Source organism: Dermacentor albipictus, unplaced genomic scaffold (genome assembly GCF_038994185.2).
Source record: "Dermacentor albipictus isolate Rhodes 1998 colony unplaced genomic scaffold, USDA_Dalb.pri_finalv2 scaffold_14, whole genome shotgun sequence".
Taxonomy (NCBI): Eukaryota; Metazoa; Arthropoda; class Arachnida; order Ixodida; family Ixodidae; genus Dermacentor; species Dermacentor albipictus.
This window is the reverse complement of record NW_027225568.1, coordinates 2,720,112-2,730,139: the sequence shown is the minus strand read 5'-3', so window position 1 is coordinate 2,730,139 and position 10,028 is coordinate 2,720,112.

Below are 10,028 nucleotides of genomic sequence, written 5' to 3'. Positions count from 1 at the left end.
AGCAGAACCCTTTTCGTAAGCCTCCAGGTTTCTGCCGCATATGTGAGTACTGGTAACACACAGCTGTTATACACTTTCCTTTTGAGGGATAGTGGCAACCTGCAGTTCATGATTTGAGAATGCCTGCCAAACGCACCCCAGCCCATTCTTATTCTTCTGGCTATTTCAGTCTCATGATCCGGATCCGTGGTCACTGCCTGCCCTAAGTAGATGTATTCCCTTACCACTTCCAGTGCTTCGCTACCTATCGTAAACTGCTGTTCTCTTCCAAGACTGTTAAACAATACTTTAGTTTTCTGCAGATTAATTTTCAGACCCACCCTTCTGCTTTGCCTCTCCAGGTCAGTGAGCATGCATTGCAATTGGTCTCCTGAGTTACTAAGCAAGGCAATATCATCAGCGAATCGCAAGTTGGTAAGGTATTCTCCATCAACTTTTATGCCCAATTCTTCCCACTCCAGGCTTCTGAATACCTCCTGTAAACATGCTGTGAATAGCATTGGAGATATCGTATCTCCCTGTCTGACACCTTTCTTTATACGGATTTTGTTGCTTTCTTTGTGGAGGACTGCGGTGGCTGTGGAGCCGCTATAGATATCTTCCAGTATTTTTACATATGGCTCATCTACAGCCTGATTCCATAATGCCTCCATGACTGCTGAGGTTTCGACTGAATCAAACGCTTTCTCGTAATCAATGAAAGCTATATATAAGGGTTGGTTATATTCTGCACATTTCTCTATCATTGATTGATAGTGTGAATATGGTCTATTGTTGAGTAGCCTTTACGGAATCCTGCCTGGTCCGTTGGTTGACAGAAGTCTAAGGTGTTCCTGATTCTATTTGCGATTACCTTAGTAAATACTTTGTAGGCAACGGACAGTAAGCTGCTCGGTCTATAATTTTTCAAGTCTTTGGCGTCCCCTTTCTTATGGATTAGGATTATGTTAGCGTTCTTCCAAGATTCCGGTACGCTCGAGGTTATGAGGCATTGCGTATACAGGGTGGCCAGTTTCTTTAGAACAATCTGACCACCATCCTTCAACAAATCTGCTGTTACCTGATCCTCCCCAGCTGCCTTCCCCCTTTGCATAGCTCCTAAGGCTTTCTTTACTTCTGGCGTTACCTGTGGGATTTCGAATTCCTCTAGGCTATTCTCTCTTCCACTATCGTCGTGGGTGCCAGTGGTACTGTATAAATCTCTATAGACCTCCTCAGCCACTTGAACTATCTCCTCCATATTAGTAACGATATTGCCGGCTTTGTCTCTCAACGCACACATCTGATTCTTGCCTATTCCTAGTTTCTTCTTCACTGTTTTTAGGCTTCCTCCGTTCCTGAGAGCCTGTTCAATTCTATCCATATTATAGTTCCTGATGTCCGCTGTCTTACGCTTGTTGATTAACTTTGAAAGTTCTGCCAGTTCTATTCTAGCTGTAGGGTTAGAGGCTTTCATACATTGGCGTTTCTTGATCAGATCTTTCGTCTCCTGCGATAGCTTACTGGTTTCCTGTCTAACGGCGTTACCACCGACTTCTATTGCGCACTCCTTAATGATGCCCATGAGATTGTCGTTCATTGCTTCAACACTAAGGTCCTCTTCCTGAGTTAAAGCCGAATACCTGTTCTGTAGCTTGATCCGGAATTCCTCTAGTTTCCCTCTTACCGCTAACTCATTGATTGGCTTCTTGTGTACCAGTTTCTTCCGTTCCCTCCTCAAGTCTAGGCTAATTCGAGTTCTTACCATCCTATGGTCACTGCAGCGTATCTTGCCGAGCACGTCTACATCTTGTATGATGCCAGGGTTCGCGCAGAGTATAAAGTCGATTTCATTTCTAGTCTCACCATTCGGGCTCCTCCACGTCCACTTTCGACTAACCCGCTTGCGGAAAAAGGTATTTATTATCCGCATATTATTCTGTTCTGCAAACTCTACTAATAATTCTCCTCTGCTATTCCTAGAGCCTATGCCATATTCCCCCACTGACTTGTCTCCAGCCTGCTTCTTGCCTACCCTGGCATTGAAGTCACCCATCAGTATAGTGTATTTTGTTTTGACTTTACCCATCGCCGATTCTACGTCTTCATAAAAGCTTTCGACTTCCTGGTTATCATGACTGTATGTAGGGGCATAGACTTGTACCACCTTCAATTTGTACCTCTTATTAAGTTTCACAACAAGACCTGCCACCCTCTCGTTAATGCTTTAGAATTCGTGTATGTTACCAGCTATTTCCTTATTAATCAGGAATCTGACTCCTAGTTCTCGTCTCTCCGCTAAGCCCCGGTAACACAGTACATGCCTGCTTTTTAGCACTGTATATGCTTCTTTTGTCCTCCTAACCTCACTGAGCCCTATTATATCCCATTTACTACCCTCTAATTCCTCCAATAACACTGCAAGACTCGCCTCACTAGATAGCGTTCTAACGTTAAACGTTGCCAGGTTCAGATTCCAATGGCGGCCTGTCCTAATTGTCCTAATTCCCATACAAGAACCTAAAGGTCGCTTTGTTCATTATTCTGGTTAACATCTTTATTTCCTAATGGACTCGACTGCGCGAGTTCCAATTTAATTAGACGACGTAACAGATGGCTACAACAATGGGGAATGCTGCACAAGACAGAACGAAAGGAGTGACACACGAGCACCTGTCGCAATTGCTGGTGTTGAGATTCCTTTTCTTCCGTCTACTTATGTTGCATTATTTTATGATAGTATTTACATTACTCATGAAACCTGCACAACAGCACAGCAACCGTACAAATTCATTACAGTGTCATTCCAGTCACAATTTCTCACAGGTGAGATCCCTTGTGCGCCAGTTGCGGTTCCGACCCTGAACTTGCATGTTACAGTTATATAACTGTTCAGCCGTGGTGCGGCATTGACAATGTTGGTAGGTAACTACGGCTTTAAAAGTTTTCATTCATGGTACGGCATCGGCAACGTTGGGAGGTACTACGGCTTTAATGGTAGTTTCTTGTGGTACAGCATTGAAAATGTTGGTTGGTAACTACGGCTGCAGTAGTATCATGTATCGTTACGGGAACTCCCTGGCATCAAGAGTTAGCAGGTTGTTTTACCGTAATATGACTGGTTTTTTTAACAGTGTGCACGAAAATTATTGATAAGCCTAATACACGTAGTGAAGTACATTGTGGTGTGCACTTACATCATTTTCTTGCACTCACCCTACAGATGCGTTAGTAGACATATAGCGATACTGTTTCAGAGAAATCTACGATGAAGCGACCACAAGTATTAAAATCAGCCCGAAGGCTTCCATCATGTCCACCGGAAAAGCCACAAAATTTCTAAAGCTCCTGCGTAACCAACGGCACTTCTATGCGACGGAGAATTTTCCAGGCTCGCGGTTGGGGGGGACGCAACAAATCTCGACGTGATGTTAATCCGAAGAACTGTGCACACGTAGTTTTCAGCAGCTTCGTCCAAACTGAACCAATGCTTAGCACGTCCACACTTGCAGAACAGTGACTGCGCGACTGAAGAATCCAGTGACATCGCATAATGTTAAAGTCGGGTGGTTTCGTGCAAGGACATTTGAATTATGACGAATGCCGCGTAGTGGAGCTTACTGAACAAATATGACCATCAGGGATTTTGCAGCATCTATCCAATGCACGGTACACGGGCCTTCATGCATTCCGACCTCGCATACAGGAATGTGGCATGTGGAATCCGCGACGTCGAGCCCAGCAGCACAGTGCTACAGCCGCTGGTCTACACTGGCTGGTCACAAACAAATATAAATATGGTGTAAGGATATGTTGTACTTGAAGGTCCTCTGCGCTGCCACAATGCCGATGCTTAGGCTAGGTAATTGCTCGGACGTTTTCCTAGCAAATGATGGAAAAAGAAGTTACAGTCTACTCCCGTTAATACGAAGTTCACGGGGACCGCAAAAAACTTCGAATTAAACGAACTTCCAATTAAGCACAAAACACAAAAAACAGCACTTTATTTGTGGCGAAATCGAGTATTTTCGTTAAGAAAAACCGTCTGTCTTCTTGCTTTGCTTCTTGCCGAATCGCGCTGCTGAAAGCAAGTTCTGCAGGCTGTAGATATGGCGGAACGCTTCTTCCGCGTTACTTTCAGCGGCAAAGAAGCGCTCCGCGAAAGCAAGGGCCGCAGCTACATCGGCAGCCTTAGGTTGCGGCTCGCCTTCAACGTCATCGTCGCTTTCCTGGGTCGCTTCCTGGGGCCGAATAATCTACAATTTCGCTATCCGTCAGCGCACCGCACGTTTCGACCGCCTTGTCTACGGTGACGTAATCTTCAAAATTGACGTCCCCGAGAGCATCACCAAAATCAGTGCTGTCAAGCTCGCTTGTTGACGCTTCCTCCGCTGAAATTTCAGAAGCATCCTCCGAAGAAGCTGCCACAAAACCGCAAGCTCTGAAGCAGTTTGCGATTGTTTCTTGCTTCACACGATCCTATGCTCGCGCTAACATGTGGATGGCACTAAGCAGGCTCACCTCGTATTTTGTGGAGCTATCCATACACAAAATTATGCGCTCGAGGAGGTGCCGCCTGTACAGGACTTTACCATTCTTGATGATGCCTTGGTCCATTGGCTGCAAAACAGCCGTTGTGTTTGCAGGCAAAAATGCGAGGCGTATTGCACTCAAGGCTGGCACATTCACGGGAGCACTGCAGTGATCGACAAGGAACAACACCTTGGGGTTCGAAGCAGCAAACTTGCGGTCCAGTTTGCTTATCCAGCTCTTGAAGATTTCGGCCGTCATCCACGCTTTTTTGTTCGCCTCATAGTCCACAGGCAGAGTCTTCACGCTTTTAAAACAACTCGGCTTCGTGGCTTTCCTGATCACAAGTAAACGACATCGTTCCGTGCCAGTCATGTTTGCCGCGATCAGCACCGACACTCTCTCCTTGCTGCGTTTGCCCCCAGCACAGTCGTCGTCCTTGAATGTCAGGGTCTTCTCTGGTAGAAGCCGATAGAAGAGTGCAGTCTCGATCTGCATTGAAGATGTCTTCCGGTCTGTATTCGGCGAGATATTCACGCAGCTTTCCGTCCTTCCACGTGGCGCATGTTTCCTGGTTAACGGACGCCTTTTCACCACACACGCTCTTTAAAACCAGGTCATGGCGATCTTTAAAGCGCGTCAGCCATCCATCTGACGAAACGAAGTCATCGATCCCCAACATTGCTGCAAGCGTTCGGGCTTTCATCTCAACGATGTCTCCGCTGAGAGGAAGTTTGTTGCTCCTGGCCTCCCTAATCCAAACCAGCAGAGCCTTCTCCAACTCTGGGTGAGCGCCGGTGCGCATTCGCTTCCGAGAAGTCTTGAACTTGTCGTTCTCAAATGCATCCATTATTGTGCGCTTGTTCTTGATGTAATTTGAGAGCGTGTTCGGCTTGATCCCGTACTTCCACGCTGTCTTGTTTGGCGGCACCTCCCTTCTCAACTTCCTTCAAAACCTCGACTTTCGTTGCCAGGTCAAGCGTGCGATAAGAGCCACGGTTCGCCATGGCTATAAACTGTGCGACTAGGTACAGTCAATTCCGAATCACCCGTCGAAACAACCTAGCCTACGAGCTACTCGCACAAAGGCGCTCGACCAACGCACGCCTCGACATACGCTGCGCACGCTGCAAGACTAATCTCGCACAGTCTCGCCACTGCCAGTATGCAGCGCTGCGTGCACCTATGGCACCCGCGTGGCCTCCGCGATCAGCTCCGGCCACGCGCGGCTGCTCCGGCGGGAGCCGCTTCGCCTCCCGCCGGAGTTGATCGCGGAGGCCACGGCAGCCGTAGCAATGAATAATCGCGCCTCCCCAAGAAGGATGGCGTTGCGGGCGGCTGCGGTGGCGATGACACCAACGCGGAGCACGGAACTGTTGCAACACTTGAAAAATTGCACATTCTACCAAAGAATGACGGTCACCTCGAGGATCCCGGCTGAAAATTAACTTCCAATTAAACAATATTACTGGATGAGGACTTCGAATTATCAAGCGATTTCTTCTATACGATTACATGCAAAACTGACCGGACCAACACTTCACTTCTAATTAACCGAAAATTCCAATTAAGCGGCTTCGAATTATCGGGAGTCGACTGTAAAACTATTCTAGAAACGTTCTCCAAACTTATACACTGACAACAACATCATAAGAATAAACAAACACACATAAAAAAGCAAACGTGATGCAGCATGGTTGCTTTAATGAAATACATACATTCGTTAAAAGGTTCACTGACGCTTTACAAAAAAAATAGAGACAATTGCTTAAGTTTGTGCCGAAGCAGTGCGGCACGAAAGGATCCAAAAAGCTGAAAATTTCTAGGACATAAATTTGGCCTGCATAGACATACAGAACAGGAGAGTCCTAAAGCCTGTTCATGAACGTATTTCGAGATTCACAATATACGCTACTAGTTCATACAGAACCCGCCGTGGTTGCTCAGTGGCTATGGTGTTGGGCTGCTGAGCACGAGGTCGCGGGATCGAATCCCGGCCACGGCGGCCGCATTTCGGTGGGGGCGAAATGCGAAAACACCCGTGTGCTTAGATTTAGGTGCACGTTAAAGAACCCCAGGTGGTCAAAATTTCCGGAGTCCTCCACTACGGCGTGCCTCATAATCAGAAAGTAGTTTTGACACGTAAAACGCCAAATAATATTATTATTATTAGTTCATACAGATGAACTTTAAGACACAGCCAATAAGCTACAGTCGCAACTTTTTTATGTAATCCACACTTATCGTTCTGTAATATTACGGAATTGAGAGCCAAAAGGTAAGTTTAACATATAGCAAGTATTTTTGAAGGCCTCGCTTTTTAATTATTCACTTTTTTTATAGGACTGCACCCTTCCAGACAACCCAATCGCTTTCTAACCGTTAGTTTCATGTTCAATTCCCAGTAGTGGCTGAGCGAAATTAATTGAGGAAAAGCCAAGCACGCTAAAATTTACCACAGGTATAATCCGGAAATAAATACACATTTATAACAACTGTTATCGCGTAGCGGTTCTGCTGTCACAGTGGGTAATATTTCTTGTTTTGGTGCGAGCACCCTTGCTAAGGTTTGAAAAGAAGTACGTCAGATTGTGCATGAGTAAAGCAACGGTACAGAGAGGCTGACATGTAAAATGCTTCATTCCCTCATTACTAACGTTTGATTTTCTTTCAATACTTGAGCGACTTCGTCCAAAGTGGCATGATAACTTTTGAACCTTATTTTAGGATTTATAGTATCACAAATACATACATACATACATGCATACACACATGCACACACACATACACACACACATACACACACACATACACACACACATACATACACACACACACATACATACATACACACACATACATACACACATACATACATACATACATACATACATACATACATACATATGCAGTAGCGAGTGAGTGAAGGAACTATTGCAGGTTCAGCGAGGCCGCGAACTTGTTGCGCAGCTGGCTAGTCCCAGGTCGGGACCGGCAGGTCTAGCCCACCGGTCGCGGGCACGCCGGACAGCCAGGATTTGCTTTTCTAGAGCGAGGCTACGCAGAAGCGAGTCCCACTCTTCCTTGATGAACTTGGGGGTATGTCGACCCGCATTCCCAGTGCATGTGCGCTAGAGTGGAGGTCTACCCGCAGGACGGGCAGGCGTCGTCGCGATGCATGTCGGGGTAAGCCTCGTGGAGAACGGACAGACACGGATATGTGCTGGTCTGTAGAAGTCTAAGCTAAACGGCTTGCACCCTATTCAACTTCGGGTGAGGGGGTGGAAAGACCCTTCTAGACATGTCGAAAATTTTAATAGTAGCAGGGTGTCTCTGACCTTGCGTTTGGCGCATGATAGCCTAAGCTGCTTATGCGCCATTAAACCCAACACAACACAACACAGTAGCAGGGTGTCTACCAACCGGGAAAACCGGGAATTCTCAGGGAATTTGAACAGTCTGGAAAAACTCAGGGAAAACTCGGGGAATTTGTGCTTCCATCAGGGAAAATTAGCTGTAACTTTATTGAAAGGGAACGAAAGTCGTGTTAATGCTGGCTCCAGTAACAGAGGAATCGCAACGAATCATTATTGACGCCGTGTCATCGGCACGATGTATTGCCAGAGTAGTTAACGACCGATTTTCTAGACGCCCGATTTTTCGGACATGCCCGATAATTTGCACGGTTTTGCGGCACCACCACGTACTCCATATAGTCAATGTATATTGCCCCGACTGCAGGTCTGAAATGGCATTAATCAAAGCCGCCACCGCCGCTATTTTGATTATCTCGCCGCCTCGAACCGGCACTCTCGCAGGCAAATCCGCAAATCCGTAACCACCACCGCGGCAACGTCAGGCCTAGCTGCTTCTATGTTCGCTATTAAGCTTCTTGCCGTGCGGTGCCGTGTTTTTCATTGAAAGAATTCGCCGCTATCACCACTGGCACCGACTCCGCCTTTGTAATCCTAGCGATTGGCTTTGAAGCTCGCAGAGAACAGCGCGTTGCGTAAAGCCAGTCTGCGAAAGTTAGCTTCGCCTCGGTACACTAGTGTTAGGCGGTGAAGCATAACAAGCGTGGGAAGGGGGAAATTGTCGCGGGACACAGTATACATTACTTAATTACACATGCGTGCACGTCGTCTTCTGTCACAGTACAAGCCCTGATATGCCTAAAAAGCGTACTGGCAGGCCTTCAGAGCTTTTTGAGACGTGCCTGTGGTAATTTTAGCCCTTAAAGGCAGTTAAAGACATGCATTAATTTTTTTCAGACTGCCCGTTTTTTTTTTCAATTTTTTTTTGCGGCCCCTCGGAAGTCCAAGAAATCAAATGTTGACTGTACTACTGACCAAGAGGATGCTTCAGATGATCCATGTGGTGAAAGCGTGGTAGAAGGAGGATGAGGACAGAAAGGACCGACGCACTGAGGAATTAACGGGAAAGGAAGGGTGCCGCCACCTTTTTGAAGGAGCTTGAGCTAAAAAAAACTAAGTGATGGCTGATGCTGAGACACAGGTGTCCCTCTTCCAAACCAAAATAAATTGTTTACGCAGTGAAACCCAACACTGAGATGTTGTGTACGGGCTGAGTATGTCAGAACAGTTGAGGTTGACTTCTCAGCTGCTGAGAGAGAACCTTAGTTGTGACAAAGTTCAGGACCTCATACAGATGAGCTTGCTATCAGTTGATAGAAATAGCTGATATTAAAAAAATATTTACTTATGTATGCATCTCCTTTTCATTCGTATTTGAAAATGTTCGACTCAATTTGGAATGGGCTTTACCATTTCTTTCGCTGTGCATTTTACTAACACCTTCCTTCTGTTTTCTTTTTAAATAAAATATATATTACTCCTTACTATTCAAACTGGATTAAGTCATTTTTTTGTTTCAGCATGCTTACTAGAGAGTGACAGCATCGGGCAACGTGGTGTCAGCCTGTCTTGACATAAAACAAAGATCTGACTCATTCAGGGAATTTCGCAAAGGTGCTCAGGGAAAACCTGGAAAACTCGGGGAATTTGGAAATGTCAACTTGGTAGACACCCTGAGTAGTGACCATAACGTTAGCGGTTCGCAATTTTTTTTAATGCGTTTCCATTTTGAACCTTGGCGAAAGCCCCCTCATGTGCACCTGGCCGAAGTTAAAGGCAAGAGCAACAACGAGGTGGTTCTCTTCGCAGCTGGAGAATACTGCTGTCGCTGTAGAATAATTCAGAGCTAATGAAATTGATAATGTCTGCTGTCCGTTTTTATCAAGCAATGCGACGGCGTAGCGAGAAAATCATATAATTATATGCTGTTTAATTGAAGCATGGTCTTAACTACCCGAGAAACAAAGGAGGATGAGGGTGAATGCACATATGCGAATTACCAATAAACTGGCAGCCTGCGTTCGTACACGTGCTACCATTCAACGACTCGCCCTACTAAACGAATACATTGATAAATTCGGCAAACATCCACAAAAGCAATTGGCCTTGGAGCGTTTAAAATGTTATACAGTCACTGCTGCTGCT